Source organism: Haliotis asinina, chromosome 3 (genome assembly GCF_037392515.1).
Source record: "Haliotis asinina isolate JCU_RB_2024 chromosome 3, JCU_Hal_asi_v2, whole genome shotgun sequence".
Lineage (NCBI taxonomy): Eukaryota > Metazoa > Mollusca > Gastropoda > Lepetellida > Haliotidae > Haliotis > Haliotis asinina.
Genome location: NC_090282.1, coordinates 21,137,021 through 21,158,707, shown reverse-complemented (window position 1 = coordinate 21,158,707; position 21,687 = coordinate 21,137,021). Strand labels below are relative to the sequence as shown.

The 21,687-nt window shown below is 41.1% G+C and overlaps 1 protein-coding gene across 4 annotated transcripts in view; it reads right to left on the bottom strand.

Annotated features, from left to right (window-relative positions):
• The window catches only part of LOC137276643 (uncharacterized), a 34,246-nt gene that overhangs the window by 8,849 nt on the left and 3,710 nt on the right, over nucleotides 1-21,687 (bottom strand). Inside the window, exon 1 of one of the 4 annotated variants that reach the window (XM_067808253.1) lies at nucleotides 12,099-12,147. The exons of 1 other annotated variant lie outside the window; for it this stretch is intronic. The gene's annotated coding sequence lies outside the window, so the exon portion shown is untranslated. Of the gene's footprint in view, nucleotides 1-5,378; nucleotides 5,443-6,772; nucleotides 6,841-12,098; nucleotides 12,148-21,687 lie in introns of those variants that run through there. 2 more of the 4 variants (XM_067808257.1, XM_067808254.1) reach the window with 2 other exon arrangements.

The following is a 21,687-nucleotide window of genomic DNA, read 5'->3' as shown; positions in this document are numbered from 1 at the left end:
AATGTGTTGTATTATTAGGGTCGAGTATTTGCCCGAGAGTGTTGTGTTAACTGACACTACCGATGACACGTGCATTTGAAAATCAATAAATATCTATCAAGATCAACAAGCCATGCATAATCGACATGTTGTGTCAGAATATCAGAGAATGTAACAACAAAAGTTAAGCCATGTTTGGTTGATGCCTTTGATATAAGACGCTATGTATCGACCCCCCTCCCCCTCCTTCTATACCCTCTGTTCAAGCTTTCCCAGTTAAGTAATATTACCGACAAACCAAATCACCTTCAGACCACACAGCGTTCCCGCTGTCTCGTTACGTCTTCGTGTATCTATATGTGAATATCGCTAACGAACTTACTTATTGAATAATAGCTTTCAGTTATTATATATAAATCCTGGCAGTTTGGTTTTGAAGCAAAAGCCAGATGTTTAAACAAATATATGCAGCTTTGATGACAAGCTGTAGCACTACTGAATCAATCGCCATTGTATGTTAGGAAAACAAACAGTATATGCCCCCGTTACTTGTACAGCAAACGGAAATGGATTAAAGACAGTAGCAATACCGTTACGAGTAGAAATATGTGGATATACTATGTGTAATGTGCATGCTGATAAGAATTGATCTTCAGCAGCCCGTGCTTGTTCTAAGAGGCGACGAAAGGGATCGTGTGGTCAGACTCGCCGACTTGGTCGACAAATATCATCGTACCCTATTTACGTGAATCGATGCACCTGCTTTTGATCACTGGAATGTTTGGCCCAGACTCCATTATTTACAGACCGCCACCGTATAGCTGGAATATTGCTGATTGGGGCATAAAACTATACTAATTCACTCATATGAAGGTAATTGTGTGTGCATGTGCTTGTGTGCTTGTGTGTGGGCGCGTGTGCGTGTTCGGGTGTCTGTTCGCGTGTGTGTTGTGTATTGTGTGTGAAGATAAATCAAGGTTATACTGTATATTTACATAGGGAAAGGTTAATAAAGTTATTTAGGCTGGGGTTCAAATGATCAAAGGCAGATACCACCAGCTTTTACCCTCTTACTTCAGGCGTGTTTGCATAGGTGCCATTTCAGTCACCATGACAAGCATAGAGCACATACGATGTAGAAGGGTGACAGCTGAGTGATTCTCTGATGGGATGATTGATCACGTCTAAGTGGAAGAGCAGAATTACAGATTTATGAAACCACGGTTCATATTTGGTACAAAAAAATATTCTAAAATATTAAAACTATAAATATTCTTATCATTGTTTGATCTGTATTCCAGAAGTTGGTGAGTCAATGATAAAGCATTGACTTTACGGATAACAACATGTTTCTTGTATGGAGCGACGTTTTTTGTGTAGATGCCTACGCTGTTTTTAAGCTACAAGTTCTTATCATTCATAGTAGAGGGAAAGGGGCATGGTTACCCTGTACTCAGCACGCATCAGAATAATGAGCGCGGGCATCGTGATTTTAACTCTCGGGGAGAAGAAAGTATAAGCTTGAAAATAGGATGTGACCATTACAGAGGTTAGTTAGGTGAACACGGCGCGTGTTGTGGGACATTCTTTGTTTTTAAACACATTTAAGTGACATAAAAGGTCCCATGAATCGGGCTAAAATTTAGAACGCCACATCGGACACATATGTGTTAACTGAACATAGGAAAACATAACATAGAGACAAAGTGCTATTGTGGGTGAGTGAGTTTAGTTTTACTCCGTACTCAGCAATATTCCAGCCATATGGCAGCGGTCTGTAAATAATCGAGTCTGGACCAGACAATCCAGTGATCAACAACATGAGCATCGATTCGCGCAATTGGGAACCGATGACATGTGTCAACCAAGTCAGCGAGTCTGACCACCCGATCCCGTTAGTCGTCTCTTACGACAAGCATAGTCGCCTTTTATGGCAAGCATGGGTTGCTGAAGCCCTATTCTACACCGGGAGCTTCACGGGTCTCAAAGTGCTATACTTCTATAGAAACAATAACATTAATCATTAACAATAGAAATTTGAGAAATAAATGGAGCCTATAAATTTTATTCCTTTAATATAACGTATTTAAGTATAGCCTATGATATGTGCATCAAATAATTATATCTGTTTTGTTTTTTAGCCACAGCCAACTAAGGGACTGGGGGGGTCATCAATTTTGTACACTTGTACTGGGGGAGGGGGAGCGATCATTAGTTTTGTATTTTATACATATAGAGGGTCACTGACATTGTACCTGATTTTCCTTTAAAATCATGTGTATACAGTCTGGCAGTGTTTATCACTGGCCGGCAGTTTACATGGCCTTTCGACTGTTTTATAAGTACCTTGATGTGTATCCAAGTCATTTTGTCTTTTCACCAGTATTCCACACTCAAGACTTAGACGCAGTGTGCGAAATAGCTACTGGCCCGCTTAACCATGGCTAGAAAAAAATCCAGTTGGGCAGTACATCTCTACAGTCACTGGCCCGAGTGACAAGTTTTGTAATTATATTACTCTCACCGACTTCTTAAGTTATAATACCTGTTAAACCATGCAAGATTATGGCCATGATAAATATGTTCATCAAAGAAACATCTTATTTTGTGGACTAGTAACTTTCAGGCATAGCTAGTCCAATTGACTCTAGTAGCAAAATGTGGAAACGCACGCTGTTTGGACGTGGGCATGTTAAGGACGTTGCGCTCGGGCAAAGTGACTGCCCCAGCTGATCATTTCAGTCAATTCTAATTCTATCGATATTTTGAAAAAAAATATACAAAACCGTAGTCCGCTTTTAACATGTGTTATTGCTTGACATACGTTAAAACCTTCAGCCTAGCTTTCCACTTTTGAATATTATCGGACCCTGTGCATTTTCTGTAAAGTCTGTCTTGCTTATAAATCAGAGACTGGGCATTATCCACTTGACGTATGGATGTATTCATGTATTCGGACGGAAATGAAATGGTATATTTACATCTTTATTCCATCTTCATATGTCTGAGAATTAGGAATGCCATGTCTCCAGTTTGATTTAATCTCTTATCTCAATTATAAAGCAATCGACGTACATTAATCTTTGCTATGTGAGCTATTTATGAAAGCTATTTATCAAACACTCCAGAATATTAGATTGTTCCCTTTGATAAATCACCGCGACGTCATAGAAATATGCGTCAGAATACACCAATAAAATGCTCTTCAATTCCATACCAATAAAATATATCGTAATAAGTTACACGCCGTATCATTTGCAATATTACATATTGACATGTTAATCTATACATAGAAAGCATATTCGGGCCCAGACAGCTTCTGTTGAGGGCTGGAGCGTTATGTTTATGACATTAACATGGCTCATTTTTCATGTCAGTGTGGTTTATTAAAAATACACGTTACAAACCCATAAGATTGTACATGTTGATGTGATGTTCCTGAATGTTGAATGTTTGAAGTTATTGATAAGAATGACAGTTACCCCCCACTACGCCCGTTATGACAGCTGACGTCTTCGGTGACCCAGAGGGGCGGATGACGCAGTGTGATACTAAAGAGGCGTGTATGCCATGTGCAAGAGAAGTGATGTAACATGTTATCATGACTATGGGTGCTGTAGCGTCGACAACGATTCTTATTCTATAGACATACCCACCAATACTGATATACGACGAAACGGAAGCAAATATCAACGCCGTAAGAAGACACACACACATAGAGAGAGAGAGAGAGAGAGAGAGAGAGAGATAGAGAGAGAGATCAATGACCACTGGATTTAGTTAAGACTCGATTACCTACAGACAATCTCCGCAATAGTATTGCAGTGTGTGGCGTTTAGCAATACTCCAGTCAACCTAACCCTATATGATTCTGCCCCAACTGTCATACAGTACGGCCAACAGTCACTGCATGATGTGTCTGACCCAGGCTCCATAATGCCAAGCACTGGGATCACACAGGTATGTATACACATGAAAGACTGATATGACCAAAACATTACAAAAGTTCTCAGTCGACAAAACCATGCAAACACACGTTCCAGAAACACCGTCATAATTTAATTATTTCTGATTTAATCCACCAAATACATGAGTATTCATTCCTCTGACTGAATGCTAAGTTGTAACGTTACTGAGTGCGGCGTCGAACAACATTCAATCTCAAGGCAGATCTGATCTTTGAAATCCATGTGTTCAAGTCTGAAACCTTTAGTAAGGAAAACCCTAAGATCAATACGAATTCAGACAAAAACTAAATAACTTATGATGTCAATTGTCTTTCCCAACTTAAGTCTGTAAATGAATTGAGAACGTCATGGTGTACTAGAACAAACAACTCTCACCCAAGTAACACATGTTACGCAAAGAATAACACTAATTGTGAAATAAATTAATCATAGCTACAAAATTACTTCCTTAGATAGTGGAGATACTGCGTCTTGCACGAAGACATATGGAGTTATATCGACCAGGGTTGGGGCCTTTGTACTACCCCTGCCTGCCCAGATACTGGGTATGGTCTCTACAATGAGGAACAATATTATCAAGCGTCACGAAAGACACACTGGACCGTGGCAAATAAGGGTTCTGTCAGTTCCGTCATCGTAACGTCTTAACGATATTCAATAGAAACAATCTAGTTTTGTAAATGGTAGATAGACGTTATTCATACAGTATAATGATGCACACGTACATATGTTCTATAAACACTGGACAGCAAGAGAACTAGGACTCAACAGAAAAAACAAACAACACAATTATTTAGCAAAAAATACACATCAAAGATGGCAATCCCTATTTCTTGACAGATAAACCAAATACTCGAGTTCACGTCTAGATATCTAAAGCCAACTTGTATAGCACCAATTTGTCATCCAAATCAGTACACGTATGGTAATCCGACATGTTACAAAAAATTATCATTTGTACGACTATGAGCACAATTACATTCTTATAATGTCTCCGAATAGTGAATATACACCAGACAAAAACAGTCTCGATTTTTTGAGAATTCAGATTCCATTGGGCGTAAAGGTAAAACAGCGATGAAAACTGATGGCAACACCTGGGGTTTGATAAGAGGCTTAGCATGCCTCACTAGTAACATTTAGCACTTATGCAGTTTGTAGGACGTATGTGTTTGGCGCATGACAGAAGTCCTGCTACACCATAACATCTCACAAGAAAAGTATCAATGTTTTGGGAAACGTTACACACAAATCACAAATCACAATACTGTGAGTTACCTAATCCCTGAAGCTAGGCTGAAGTTGAATATGACCAGCACTACGTTGGAGTTCAATGTGATAAGCACTAGGCTGAAGTTGACTATGATCAGCAATACATTTAAGTTGAATATGCTCAACACTAGGTTGAAGGTGAATATAATCAGCACTAACCTTGTCAGCATCCACAGGCAGTGTCAACAGTCAGTGTCAACAGTCAGTGTTAAACGACCATAGGTCTCTGACACACCCGACACGCGGTGGCTCCATCCTCCCCAGCTGACACTTCCCCACATCATTACTGGTGCTACACTAGGCGAGACTGAATGTCACACAATGGTAAACACACACTGCCAGGTGGAGCCATTGATTCCTGGGTATTCACAGATGTGTGTCGTTGTGTAGAAGTCAAGTCGGAAAAACAGTCCATGCCCTATGGGCGGACATTCGATATGAGATGTGGCTCTGCCAGTTCTCTCCAGAGACTGAGTTAAATAGACATTGTCGAAGTGGTCATGCCCTGTGTGTAATATCAGGATTAGTGTTGAATTTGAAACATGGAAACTTAGATACGAAAAGGAAAGGGGAAATATGGAGGTTGAACCTACGCTGAATGACGTAAGGCAGTAAAGGCAAATCATTACGCGTCCATGCACAAACGTAGGTTGAATTGTATACTTCTCAAGGAGCTGAGAATGACAATCGAGACCACACTGATTCATAGCCTGGGATATTAATGTGTCACTATCGGCGCTCACTAGGTGAATAGTATCTTGCGCATTATTGTTAGAAAGCGAGTTTATCAATACACCATCAATGTCACAGTGGGTATACATAAGCTTCACACATTGTATCCATATAAGGACTCGAACCTGAGAATTCGATGTAGCGAGCAATTAATGTTACTCAACCCTTATCACACTGACATATGTACAGACTGGCGCGTAACCTAACCGCTACATATTATATAACCGTGTTATACTGACAGGTGTCTTTGACTATTCCAGTCCCGGAAATTATCACTTGTAACTGACAGTCTTTACGAATGTGCAGCGGAAAATTGATTATGTTTGTATTACGTAATTTACATTGACCAAAGACATTGCTCGTTTTCTGGATCCCGCATGTTATTGAGTATCTGATATACGGACACTTTGCACTGTTGGTTCTGAATGGAATATCTGGGATGGAATACTCACTAAAACCTGCCTGGATAGATCTAGACAGAGATCGACTTCGCACCCCCTATTAATGCTGCCTCAAGTAATTAAATTCAGTCTACGTAATTACTTTAACCGTATTCACTGGGGTATTAAGGCGTGGTTCATATGCATAACCCAAAGGGTTTTTATTCGTCATAACCAAAGTTTTCACTCAGATATACAGAGGGTTGTCTAGGCTTAAACAAGCTTCGTGATAGTACGTTTACTGTCATATTCATATTCCATGTCCCACAGCTGAAAACAACATGGCTTAGGGTCATCTGCAAATCTTTAACCTATTAAACAACCATTTTATTAAAGAACCTATAGCACAGTAGAATATATCACCTGTTTCTAGGGACTTACCTTGGTCCACGAATGTTCTACACCTTTATCGTATCAGTTTTGGGGAATCAAGGCAGGAGACGCATGCACTCCTCGATGTCTAACACTTTACTAATGCCAAATCATCACACGTTCTAAGAGTTCCTATTCCGGATGTAGATTTCAATGTCAACTTGAAAATTAATCATCGACACACAGAACTTTCTCATAGTAGATACGCCGGCAATATGGAACACACAATGAAATATTTCCATTTATATATAATGCAAGTAGCATCCTATTTGACTCGTCATGTAAATTACATTGTGCGTGCGTCCAATCACAGTTTGGATGTCTGGAAGACGCAATTTTGTGTACACGGAACTTTGCTGTCCTTAAATTATCAAAACAGCATGCTTTAATGTCCATCATATTGCGATTTATATGCAGTTACGTTACAGGTTGTTGTCAAATGTGCCTCCAGGTCCCTTATTCCAGGAAAGGTATTTAGGCCATCAACACAGAAGACACGTGTCCGCTAATTACGTTTTTAATGTCCCACAGCAGGAGGTTTAAATTAGACGCGGAGTTTATGTACTGAGACAAGAACAGAGGTCACTCTGACACTGAGATGACAATAACTCCGATAGATATGTCACTGAGTGTACGAGCATTGTGTCGGTATCAGGGGTGATAATGGTGGTGGATCAACATTGGGGTTCTAAATGGCCGTTAAAAGGAAGAAAGTTGCTCCATCCAAATTGAACACACGGCAGATATCCGAGTTGGTGAAATTATATCATAACAGTAAATTCATCCAAAATACGTATTCATAACAAGTTGCTTTTCTGGGTTACACTGATTTGCCCTCAGAGGTTTCTTCACGTTCAAAATATGTTGGCAGAATTTGAACATCAGTACCATTAAGAGACATCATCTGTATGGCATTGTTTGACTCTCCAGCTCCGCTTGATAAAATCACAAACATTAGAACTGCACGTAGCGAGTAACAAACGTCATACACCAAAACCTTTGGGTTCTTGGGCGTCCCCGGTGTTTCTAGTTTTGATTTCTTGATAAATATTATGCTAATTCGGCTGGTTGGTTGTAATCAGGCTTGATGGCCTGTACAAGCCTGGACCCCGTTCCTCAATGCGATCACAGCGCTACGACTGTCATAAGTCTATGTTGAAGTATGGGAGTTACGATCGTCACAGTGCTACGACAGTCGTAAGTCTATGTTAAAGTATGGGAGTTACGATCAACTTACCGCCACGATCGCGTTGAGGAACGGGACCCTGGGCGATGTAAACCAAGTGCATAGAATCGCGGACCCTTTGAACCTTACGCAAGCTATGCTTTATAACAATTGCACATATTCAATGAACTTTAAAGTTTCTCATTTGCAGCATTAACTACTAGCATGCGATTCCCGAATACTGACATAAATTAACATGGCAACTCCACAGAGATATTACGAGCCCAGGAGTGCCCCCTCCCAATTCCCCCCAACATGTGAACGTTCGCTCGTTACGCCGAAAACTCGGGTTTGATTCACTACATATATACAACGTGTGAAGACCGTTTCTGGTTTTCACCACCGTGGTATTGCAGGAATATTGCAAAAAACGGCGTAAAACCATACTCACCCATAACTTTGTATTTTGAGCGATTATCAAACATAACGTTATACTTCCTTTATTTCTTTCTTGTAGCTGATACTTGATCACCAAATCGATTTTACAATCGCTGAGTGGCGGATGTTTTCGTTCCTATGAATATAATATAATCCAAGGTCAACGTATTTAGCCTTCAAAGATTTACCTAACCCGTCATAAATTACCACCAGGCTATTTCAACTAATACCTCTCACTTGACACACGTGCAGATGACAATGGCAAAACAAACTCTGTCTTCCTAAAGCAAACACCTGAGAGTTTCATTATCATGACCTTATTGATAATGGCCTATAATGTATCTCACAAAAAGACACGTAACACACGACCGAAAATATAACCATACTGTACTCAAGGAAGGGAGGTAACTGGTGGCGTCTGACATGTGTTTCATTACACGTTATGGCCGTGTTTTACAGAAGTAATGTAAACAGCGACATGGAACCATTGATTCTAACAGAAATCGATCAATTTGCGAGCCTGGCTTTTCCTGCCGACCAGATGAATGGTTTGGTTGTTATCTGGAATAAATAGTACTCCAATCTTTATTGCAGCGATGTGTCTTGTACGGCAAACAGGAGGCCGAAGTGTCCGCAGTGGTACGTTTCAAAAGCTTTGACAAGACACGGATCGAACATTCCAAGGTATTCAGGTATTGAGCAACCGACCCATAGAATAGGTGTAGAGGAGGAATGGGGCTAAGTATAAACATGAACGTCTCAGGTTTAATAGTGGATATTGGCAAATCTTGTACTATAACGTTATTTAGCTTCGAAGTTCTAGTTGACCTTGCGCACAGTTTGACTGGGGATTCAAGCAGGAGCGGCACATTGGGTGAGAGAACACAGCAGAGATTGTTTCGACACAGTCCACACGCAGGTATTTCATCTTGTTGCGAAATGATTAGAGTACAATATAGGTAAAAGTACATTTTGTTAGAAATCTTGGATCTCTAGGATCTTAAACTATGTGACTATGTCCCAAAATAATCATTTCATGAATTACTGATGAACCAGTATTAGATGAACCACGACCTGACAAATGGCCCCAGTTTGCATATATGGGCAGGCCCTCTAGAACATTCCATTTGAAATATGAGTGAAACAGGTTGTCGCCTACAGCTTGACAAATTCAATTTCTGCGATATTCCAGATATATCACGGAGGTGGAGCCCAGAAATTATGCTCCACCCATTGTCCACATATGGTAAGTCTGACCAACACTTCGGATCACCAAACAGTCAATAAACATTTAAACTGCAAATTATACTGGTTTTAAAATTTGAAACCCCATGCCATATTCCTTGTGTGAATACTTGGTATTCCAGCAGACCCATAATAGCTTCATGCATAAGGGCCAGAACTGATGTCCTTGCTATCAATCACTGGTTCACCAGATACAGACAACCTTGACTAACCGGAACATAACCTCTTGAATCTACAGGCCCTCGCTCACTTTAAAGGACATTAACACTCGAATGTGAGTTCTCCTCCTATCATATTTACTGCCCCTTGTATTATGAGAGGCCAGATCGACAGTCCGGATTAATTAAGACCAAGTGCCTCTTCACAAGCGCCTTGTGCAAACACCCACTTCCAAACCGACTGTGTGAGGATGTCTAGTTCCAGCTAATGTTTATACCCCAACAGTTTGTCACAGAAACAGGGATATATCTCGATGCCGGTGCACTGTGTGTGGGTTTCCATATCACCTTATGAATAATTCATGTTTATGTAATTTAAGAATGTTGATTTATGTACATGAATGTCTAGGTGGAATGTTGTCTGGATGCGAATATAGTTCTGTATGACACTGAAAGAGTCTATGAATACTGGGAGAAATCATCACGACGTGCCTCACATATTGAAACCGTGAAGCAACGGACTAGGGTCTTTGGCACGACAAGGCAACGCCCCAACCACGCTTAGCTTCCCCCCTCCATATATTCAACATGGTGGCATACTGGGGACGATACCCCTTAGACAATGTAAAATGGATTGTTGGAATTTCATACTGACATATTAACAAATACAGGAAATGGTTTACTGCAGTGCACACACTTATCGATGGTCGAGGGCATCCGATGAGCTGACGTGACGTATAGCACACGTGACCTGTGGCGTCAGGGGCGCCGTCTGTATGGCCACTGTGATTGGAAGAGTCAGCGAGTTAGTTTATGATTCAAGGTATTTCAAGCACCCTTGATCCATTATTCCCCGCGAGGTCGTGATAACCCCGCCGACGAGGGAATTAAGACTACCGGACGCAGCTTCACGAAGAGGGGAAACTGTACTGCCCGTTTAACGATGAAAATATGTCAAAAATGACCCCAACTTTAACATTATATTCTTCATAATTTCAGCAATCTGGGTTTCATTCGTCTGTATACTGATTTTCTGAATACATCGTCATGACCGATCATAGAATTATTCTTGTATCATTACTGACCTTTGTTTATTTTAAGATTGAAGAACGGATCAGGTGGTCAGGTTTGGTGAGTTAGTTGACATGAGCATGCCAATGTTCCCCGACGGCGATTACTGTTGCCCTTTATAACAACCAATTGATTGTCTGGTTCAGACTCGATTCACTACATGCCTCGTATATTGCAGGAATACCAACGCACACGCACGCGCACATTATATTTACGATAAATTTCCTAAGAAAGAGATATCGTACTGATTTACTTCCACATAATATCGCACAGGATCGTCGCAGATATGTCATGTTATCTGTGGTTCAAGAAAGACCGACAACCTTTATTGCTGCAAATTAGTAATGTAACCCGTCTTGTCCTCCTAGTTACAAGGTTTTCTGTGATATACAGTAAAGAGTAAGGCTATAGAAGTTAACGTCTTGTTCAGTATTATTACATACACTAGGGTGCGAGTAGTTGGTGCTGGTAGTAACTTCCGATAGAGTTATAGTCCTGCTCACTAGTGAGGAGGCACGGTTCTAAGCCGCTCTTAGCAATAATGCAACATCACGGCGGGTAACACCAGATATGGGTTTCACGCACAGTACTCCTGCAGGGAATCGAACCTGGGTCCTCGGCATGACGAACGAATGCTTTAGTCACTAGGCTACCCCAACTCCCCCGCTGCTCAAAAAGATAACAAGCCCGAGATTAACATGGCTACCCCACTCAGACTCGGGAAAACTGACTCTGAACCGACCAAGCAGTCCTTGGTTTATCCTGTCATGCTGGGAAGGAACATGTACCATTTAAACGTGTTCTAGTATAACGCGGAACCTCCGACCTGTAGCTCTCAGGAAAGCAGTCTCTCTGGTCCGCCTCACAATCCCACATTATTTTCCCTACTGCCCAGCCCTCTCTGCAATGCTGAAGCCTTAACTCAAGCAAATCTAGATTTCCTTGTGTGCTGAATCTCTGGGATCCTTTTCAATTTATATGGGCTAGTTTGTTACGATCAAAATTATTTGTAATCAACGACTAAACATTACACTACAGTCTCTCCAATAGGCCACGGTGTCATTTGTAATGAGTTCACGTCACTGATATAACACACTGATACCTGCTAGGGAATACATTGTAAAACTGATATTGACATGGATTGTTCTACATGCAAATCTGTTGATGTCAAATAAAACCGACATACATCAACATCGTATAATATGCGTATTTGCATAATGGTATCAAATCAACAATAAACAGAGTATCAAATACTCACGATTTGTGGAAACCATTGTAGCTGAAGCAGTAATAAGGAGCACAGATGAGACGGTCTTGCTTACTATAACCTACCCGGCCATGACTGACCCTGTCAGTGTTGATGTAAATATTACCCCAACAAACACGGTCAGAGGTTATGTAGACACCGGATATTAGTTCATAAATCTCCCTCGGACATACCAATACAGCGCCTGTCACCAGAACGAGGCTTGACTCCCCATGCATTGAGCCGCGCTGACCGACAGACCAATATTCATTTCATTATATTCCGATGGTATTATGGGCGACACAACTTCAACAAAAAGAATTCGTAAATCTTGACCGATCAACAATGCAGTGCGAGGGTTCGACGTCTCAGGTCATCCGAAATTGCCGATATTGGGCAATCGATTAACTGAGGAATTTTGTGCTTAGGCTTAATGGGTGATAAAACAGTACGGTAATTACTGTGTTTTTTTCCTCGAAGACTCGGACGTTGTTATTATGGTTGATAGAGAAGTGTTATATTTGGACCGTCATAAAGATAAGACCCGATCATTCACATTGTTAAGCGATTACATGAATGGTTCTTTGTATTGATAAAACATGTTTCAAAACTGTGGGTCACAAGACAAAATTGTGCTAGTTTATTTCAGAAACTGTTTTTGAAGTTATTTATGTGTGTTTTACTTGACCTGGTTTAATACAACAATGGATAATCCGACCACAAAATACCCATAAAAATAATTCCATGTTCATGGATTCGGCGAGTCTGTTTTCAAACAAGCTGTGTCATAAATACACAGATTTACAAGCAATTTGGTTCTTTAAAATGTGCATGCATTTGAAATTCACCTTGCCTGAGAAAGAAGTATACATACTTGTCAACAAGGCATAATGTTCAGTCGGGATCTGTGTGTACCCGCACGCTTTGTTCCTCGTACAAAGAACTTCCATCAGGGAGCCATAACTGTATGCTAATGCTCACTCCCCCTCCCATTCTATACAAAACATGTCCCTAATGTCTCTCCCTACTGACTCAGGCATGCCTAACGTAAGTCGTGTGTTAAGACCGTGACAAAAACCCTTGCTACTCGTATTTCATATTCCGGTACCGCAATAATTTTCAGAGCTATTGTCAATTCTGAAAATGCGCATTTTAATGTAACTGATTCCAACGACCAAGGTTCAATTCGTGATTTTGCAGATCACTTCCGGCTTCTGATGGTGTGACTGGTTAATCGTCAAACAAAACAAAAGTATCCTAGCTATATTTGAACAACTAAAGAACGCACGCACACAGTAGGTTAAGACAATACCGAGCAAAGGTTTGAATCCTTTCAGTAGTTTCAGCTATGCACTGATGGAGAGGCCTGCGCTACAAAAACTGATCTATGTAAAACTACACTACAAGCCTCGCACTCACAAAATGACTCACTCACTAACCCACCACGTGCATGAACTGGATCGCATTGCTTAACCGATCGACAAACGTGAACAAAACGTTACTTAGCTTAAAATAGTCGCTGGTTTGACACTGTTTCGACGTTCATTTGAGCGTTTCTGGCAGACTGTTTTCAGAATTTTCAAAAGTGGATGGGCCAAAACAATGAGTGAGCTTTAACATAGCGATATCGTGTAACACCAGAGCAACACCAGAAATGGGCTTCACACATTGTACCCACCTTGGGAAACGAACCCGGGTGTTCGGTGTGACGAGGGAATTCTTTTTGAACCATGAGGTTCAAAACATATCTACACTACACCACTGACGAATAAACATTCATTGTTGGTTTCATTTCAGACAAAATGAAGTATGGAAGTGCATCTACAGACAGTTCATTTGTATTCCGCTTTTGGAAACAGTTAAGCAATATCACGGCGGGGGACACCAGGAATGAGCTTCACACATTGCACATATGTGGGGAACAGAACCCGGGTATTTGGCCTGACGATCCAGCGCTTTAACCACTGGACTACCCAACCACCCCTCACCGCAACAAAGAATAAGCACATTTGTATTCTGGAAAACGTTACTATCTCTAACACATGAAAATAAATCGGTATATGTCTTGACAAATGTTGAGAGAACAACGTGTATCACTTTCCTTCAAACTTCATCAAGACAAAAAGAATTAACAAGAAACAGAGTGGCGTCTTATTAACTCGACCACCGAGGGAGAATTTGTTTCAAAATCATACACATATTTAACTTCCATTAACGGACAACATAAATATGTAAATAGGAACTAAAAATACATTTAGACACGTGCGGTGTTTCATATTACCGCGTATCGCGTGTGGAACTGACATAAATCCGTAGTATGACAAATTGGAACAATCTTAAATGGCCATTTTCTCACTTGGTTAACTGTAACGGAAGGCGTCTTCATTAAACAATCAACTCGGCTGCACTGTAATGCCTCTTGACTGACTTACTACATGCGTCCAGCAATATTACTAATAGGAAGGGATGGTGTGGACGGATACACCACCTTTATCAGTCTTGCAGGGACTTGCCAGTGTATCTCAGTTAAAATCTATCCTTATAATGTGTGTATCTTCACTACATCTCAACATCCGTCCGTGTTCACGAACTAATTTGGATATACTGACAACAGATCACAATCCAGGATATTGTGGAGTCGAACCCAACGCCAGAGTGCACTGACACGGTTAAATGCATGATAACATCAACTTTTAATCGACATGACATTCTCAACTGGACATGTTCAAAATACCATCGTAGCCAATTGGACTTGCTCACATAACCATCTCGCCAGGGTGATTTACTCATAATGTCATCTTCGCAACAATCTCACAGTGCTGCCGTGGTCAGTTGTACATACTCAGTATACCATCGTAGCCAATTCAATTTGCTCATATCAGCTCAAAACAAACGAGATGTATTCCTATATCAGTCATATTACGATCTTAACTTTCTCACGATTCCATCTTAGCCAACTCGACACACGCACTATATCATCTTAGCCATCCCGACATTTTGAGTTCGAAATTAACTCTTTGAGGTAGCAAATTTGGTATTCAAAATCTTATTTTGCAATCTGAAAAAAAAAACACAGCAGCAACAACTTGCTACGTGGTATTTTTAGTGAAACTGCTCACGTTCATCAGTTAGTCAGCGTTTCCAAAGGATAGATCTCCACGTGTGCACTTTCACTCGTAAACTTATCGGTACTGATATTTTAATTTTCCCCAAAAATGGGACTGTCGGGGAGGAATTCACAACAATGCGAAAGAATGATGCTACCTGCTAAGGGATTTTGCCATCTATTTTAAACCAGATAGTAAGTACTTTCCACTGCTAAAAAGGTTAATAACACTGGGTGTGAAGTTTAGATACAGATTCTTGTATTATACAGTTTTGACAACGACACGAGAATCTGTATCGAACATGAGTTTTTCATTCATAAAGTTTGTCCTTACCTGGCTATCTAACTTATAAAATTGCCACTCAGTTAAAGAAGTTAACTCGACATACTCATAATACCATATTATCCACGTATTCACAATATCATCATGGCCAACTCGACATATTCATATCACCATCTTAGCACTGAACTAAATGTATTCTCTATATATTTTCACAATACCACCCAAGGCAGTCGAAGTTTGTGTTAGAACATATGAGTTAGGACGAAACTAATGTCTTTAGGAATCAGTTCCCAAATACTACTTTATACAAATTTTAAGTCTACTAAGGCGGCAGTCATTACGCGCATATCAACGTAGTATCCTGTTGTGAAAGAAGACATAAATGTAGTTATATTACGGTGTTAACAAGCCAATTAAGGAGAGCGTGTTTATAAGTTTTTTAACGTATCACTTACCAATATTCCAGCTATATGACGGCTGTCTGTAAATAAATGAGTCCGGCCAAACCACCGAGGGATTGATATCATAAGCATCGACCATCGCATTTCGAATACATACATCAGGTCAGCCATGACAACGGCAGGCATCGGCTGGTGAAGTCCAACCAAAACTGTGGACCCAGTTTACACAGGGAGAGGCTATGTCAGCTCGTGGCAATAATCTAGCAATAGCGACGTGACGCTAAAAGGCTGCTGTTCCTAAGGCAATCAAGAGAGTGAGTATGGTTTTACAAATATTCCTGCAACATCACGGCTGGTAGCACCAGATTTGGGCTTCACACGATATACCCATATGGGGGAATTGAACCCTCGACTTCGGCGTGGCCAGCCAACGCTTTAACCACTGGGCAACCCCACCGCCCACACTTTGTCGAACATGCTGTTTAACATGACAGTCAGCTCTTCTATTACACTGATACTCACAGAATTAGAAGCCCATATACAATATGTAGTGAACAAACCATCAGAATCTGTTGGTTGTGGAGGTAGCAGTAGTTTATGAACCTGAAGTTTCTTCAGGAACCATTTTCGTGTGATTTCTCAGACTAAAACCCTGCCATTGTTAATATAATTACATATCTACAATTTTGCAGTACAAGTTACATCTGTGCCAGTTTCCCTGTTTTTTTTTTTGTTTTTTACGTACAGTGAATATCTGGGTAGGAATCAAATGCATGACGTCATCATAACGGTTTAAGCTCGATCCTACTTTTCCATTGTTACATTGGAAAATATATAATGTATACAATATACATACATATTTCTCCATGCAATAAGTATAGTAGTATTGGTGGAATATACAACATACATGTGTATATAAATATTTATATATTTACGATCCCTACTTCCTTAGTCAGCGTTCCGGTTTTCTGCGTCAAATTAACATCAATAAATAACGAACAGCCCTCTGTGTCGTCAGACGCCATCAACCCTGAAGATACACACAGACGATGAATACAGGCCAGACGCACTGATCGGAATACTGTTTGTACTTCTCGCGGTTCAGTGGTCTACCGTTGTCAGACTGGGGAAATGTAACCTCCCTGTTTACAGGCCATACATACCAGGCCATTTTGTTGTCATTTAATCCGCTCCAATATGTAAATATAGAAGATAGGTGAGCCTTTAAGTAGGCCCCGTTTATTATGTTATATGACAGATTGAAATGTTTTGGTATATGAGATCAAGGAACTGCTATTGAAGACCCTTGAGATGAAAGGTCAGGAATTTGTTTGTATGATTTGTTAGTGTCGCACGTACGTCATAAAGCGCTTGCTCCAAACGGGTGTTGTGGCATTTTACCACTCCCCTTGTTTATTGTATTGACAGTAATATTGTGGACGTCATAATTCTGTTATTGACAAACTGTAGAACTAGAAAAACACGAAAACAAGTGTTGCTGTTACAACACATACTGATAGCACAAAATGTGTTTGTTAGCTGTTTAACGTCACACTCAGTATTCTAACTTTGTGGCGGTGGTCTGTAAATAATCGAATCTAGACCGGACAATCCAGTGATGAAGAGTGTGAGCATCGATCTAAGCAACTGGGATACGGTACTGACTCTTGACCGCAATGATGACACCAAGCGTGGGTTGATGAACATCAATTCAAACTCGGACATACGCGGGTTTAACGATAAAAATTATGTATCCTCCAATGAGTGAGTGAGTGAGTTTAGTTCTTACGCAGCGATATTCCAACCATATGGCGGCGGTTTGTAAATAATCGAGTCTGGACCAGACAATCCAGTGATCAACAACATGAGCATCGATCTGCGCAATTGGGAACCGATGACATGTGTCAACCAAGTCAGGGAGCCTGACCACCCGATCCAGTTAGTCGCCTCTTACGACATGCATTGTCCCCCTTAATTGCAAGCATGGGTTGCTGAAGGCCTATTCTACCCCGGAACCTTCATGGGTCTATATCCTCTAATGATGGACGAGAATTTAGCTGACATTGTAAATATTATTCGAAGCGGACAATAAATATAGGACATGTACGCACGTGTATGTGTGAGATATTAAAGTGTTTCATATACGAAGCGTATAACGCCTGACTGCATGCAATGAAATTTCAGCTATACGAGAGATGCATGAAGACCATCATACATGAACAGCGTGATACTAATGTCTTCATTCGACAATTTTTTACCCAGTCTCCATTATTTACAGATCGCAGTGCATCCGTCTACAATTTCTAAGGAACCTATACTTTTTGGTCTAGATTTAACCTTGAACTGTTCAACTGCATGGGCCACAAAGAGGAGCTACTTTAAGTCACAAGTCGAACGTGAGCGCCCATACAACAAACATGTAGCGGAACGCTGTTGTATATACATTGAGGGGGTCAATAGTAAAACATGGAAAAGAAGTTTACCCGCTGCAAGAGTTGACTGATATTGTAGGTCAGCCAACCATGTCCCCAACCGAAGTGATAACAGAAAGGTGAATATTTGTTTTTACATCGTAGGGGGTGTAGAATTTCCAGGCATTGTCTCAGAAAGTGCTCTTAGGACCAGACCACCGTAAATCTGTCATTTGTGCTTCTTCGATCGATTTATAGTTCAGCGCGAACATAGAAAACGTGAAAATCTTTCAGTTACTTAGAACTGTTTGTTCAAATGACAACATTTTTTTTTCAAAATTATGAGTGGTGTGAGTGACGGGCGCAGTGTCCTCCACTGTACGCATAACAAGTCAAAGAAATCGGAGGATAGGAGCACAACTATACCCCCATCACTGAAATTCAGTTCTAGCTAATGGTCTTAAATGAAAACGTCTCACAGTAATGCTAACATAGCTTTGTCCAAAGGGACAAGGCTAAGGCATGGCAATACCATTAGTTACCTTGACGATTTGGGGTAATTCATTTCGAATAACGAGGGACTTTCGATATACATTTCATATGTATTTCAAAACGATGCTCCCTTAGGCTACTCTTCTCAAGCAGGCCAACCACTTACACCTCAAGGGTAGATTTCTAGCACTGGTCACACAACACCATGACTCTTGCAAGCCCTGGCATCTTTTTGTGGATCACGTCCAAGTTATACAAGCGTGTCAGTGAGTCGACAGCAGATATTAGACATAGAGTTGAAACATCGTCTACACATTAAGGCCGTATTTCTACCTGCAGGGCATACGACCATTTTATCGTATTAGGTTCTGTTCAAAAGCGACAAAACCACCCACTTGCGACTAATTGTGGTAGGTATTGTGTAAAAATGTCCGTGTGAATCATGCTTTGTGTGATCTGGCACGGTCTTACTGGAATAGTTTATGGAGTTCCTTATAGTGAAGTTGGATAATGGAGTTTAATCTGTATAGTTGCCAGCTACCTCGATCTAAACGTGAAAAAGGTCGGTCCCGCTGTGAGTCTCTCGCCCACATCATCGCGCTCTCACCACCGAAGCCGTCCTTTATAACATGCAGTCTGGCACAAAACGTGACATCATGGGTGTCATTAGAAGTTTCTGGTATATCGGATTGACACATCGAACTGGTCGCCTGGCTCGAAGACATTAGGTCTTCAGGGGTTTTTCAGGAATTTGTTGTTCTTCTTTTCTCTTATTCACCATTACTAGATATATAAAGACCACGACTGGTACATGTGGACGTACATATGCCAAGTGGTCAAGGCACAACGATCGTTTACAGCTTCATTGGACAGCCATTGTTGTAATATCCAGTACAAGGGCGGTGGGGTAGCCTAGTGGTTAAAGCGTTCGCTCGTCACGCCGAAGACCTGGGTTCGATTCCCCACATGGATACAATGTGTGAAGCCCATTTTCTGGTGTCCACCGCCGTGATATTGCTGGAAAGCGGCGTAAAACTAAACTCACTCGCTCACTCACTCACTCCAGTACAAGATTATCGATTGCCTTACTGTAACGTTTTACTGTAAGTCAAAAGTGGATTTTATATCTATAAGAACCACGGTTTATTACTTCTAGCTGTTTAAAAAATTCCCTCTAAAGACTATGACACGTCGCAGTCGTAAACATAAATTATACTACTGTGAACGCGTAAGTAAAATTTATAACATTACCTTTATCTGAAGAATCTGTTTCCTGACACCAAAGCAATGCATCCACACTGTAACTTGGCTTGAAATGTCTACAAAACTTATGCGGTTGCCAATCAATAAACGTTATATGCAGATATGTATTTAACCGTTTTCATTCATCTTGCTTTTACTAGATTTGTTAATCATTATTCATTTTATAAGTTTCAGTCAAACAGAATGTGGTAGATATAATCAGATTTGGGCGCAACTGGTCCTCGGTCCCATGTATGCTCGTCAGAACCGCCTTCAAGGACTGGCCAGTGACGTCACCATTGTGAGTGGGTGAGTGAGTTGTGTTTTACGCTGCTTTTAGTGATATTCCAGCAATATCACCAAAATGGGCTTCAGGCATTGTACCCACGTACCACGTAGGGCACTTAATCTGATATACAAGCGTATATTGTGTTTTCTCCATCGAAATTCTAACGCTATCAATATTTTAAGGTTTATCGCTTAGAATTGAAATATGTCTCTGTGTGACAAGCAGACCCCCGTCAGCTCTGTCTGAAAACCACCTGTATTCTCTTGAATGCAATTTACCTGTCGATTGAACATAGGGATCTGGAGATCTCAGGGTTAAAGCGTGACGGGGTGGATTTAATACGTGATATAAAAGTAAGGCCACACACTGCAACAGTATGGGGGATTATGATGGGAAATCAGGCAGCGTGTTTCTCTGGACTGTAGTGTACAACAAGTAGTTTTGTGTGTGAGTTTTGTAGCAGAGTATGACTTTTCAAGGTTAGAAGGCATTAGAGAATGGAATGTATGGAATGAAGTTATTTTTGGCATTTGGCTTAGCTTAGCAAAACGGATACTGCATTTAGAACGTTATTAAGTTTTATGGTAAACGTAATTTTGATCATGAGTATTTTTAAACTTCCGGGTCCAAAGAAACATTCAAGTCAACGAATAACTTAGAATACATTTTGCAAATGAATGCATATGAAAAACGTCTGGTAAGATTTGTTCCATGTATCATAGATAACGCTTGCTACGTTGTAAGAGTAGCAGTAGCAGTGGCAGTAGCGGTAGTAGTGGTGGTGGTGTTGTTGGTGGTGGTAGTAGCAGTAGCAGTAGCAGTAGCAGTAGCAGTAGCGGTAGCAGTGGTGGTATTGGTGGTGGTGGTGGTGGTAGTAGCAGTAGCAGTAGCAGTGGTGGTATTGGTGGTGGTGGTGGTGGTAGTAGCAGTAGCGGTAGCAGTGGTGGTATTGGTGGTGGTGGTGGTAGTAGCAGTAGCAGTAGCAGTGGTGGTATTGGTGGTGGTGGTGGTGGTAGTAGCAGTAGCGGTAGCAGTGGTGGTATTGGTGGTGGTGGTGGTGGTAGTAGCAGTAGCGGTAGCAGTGGTGGTATTGGTGGTGGTGGTGGTGGTAGTAGCAGTAGCGGTAGCAGTGGTGGTATTGGTGGTGGTGGTGGTAGTAGCAGTAGCGGTAGCAGTGGTGGTATTGGTGGTGGTGGTGGTGGTAGTAGCAGTAGCGGTAGCAGTAGCGGTAGCAGTGGTGGTGGTGGTGGTGGTGGTAGTAGCAGTAGCAGTAGCAGTGGTGGTATTGGTGGTGGTGGTGGTGGTAGTAGCAGTAGCAGTAGCAGTGGTGGTATTGGTGGTGGTGGTGGTGGTAGTAGCAGTAGCAGTAGCAGTGGT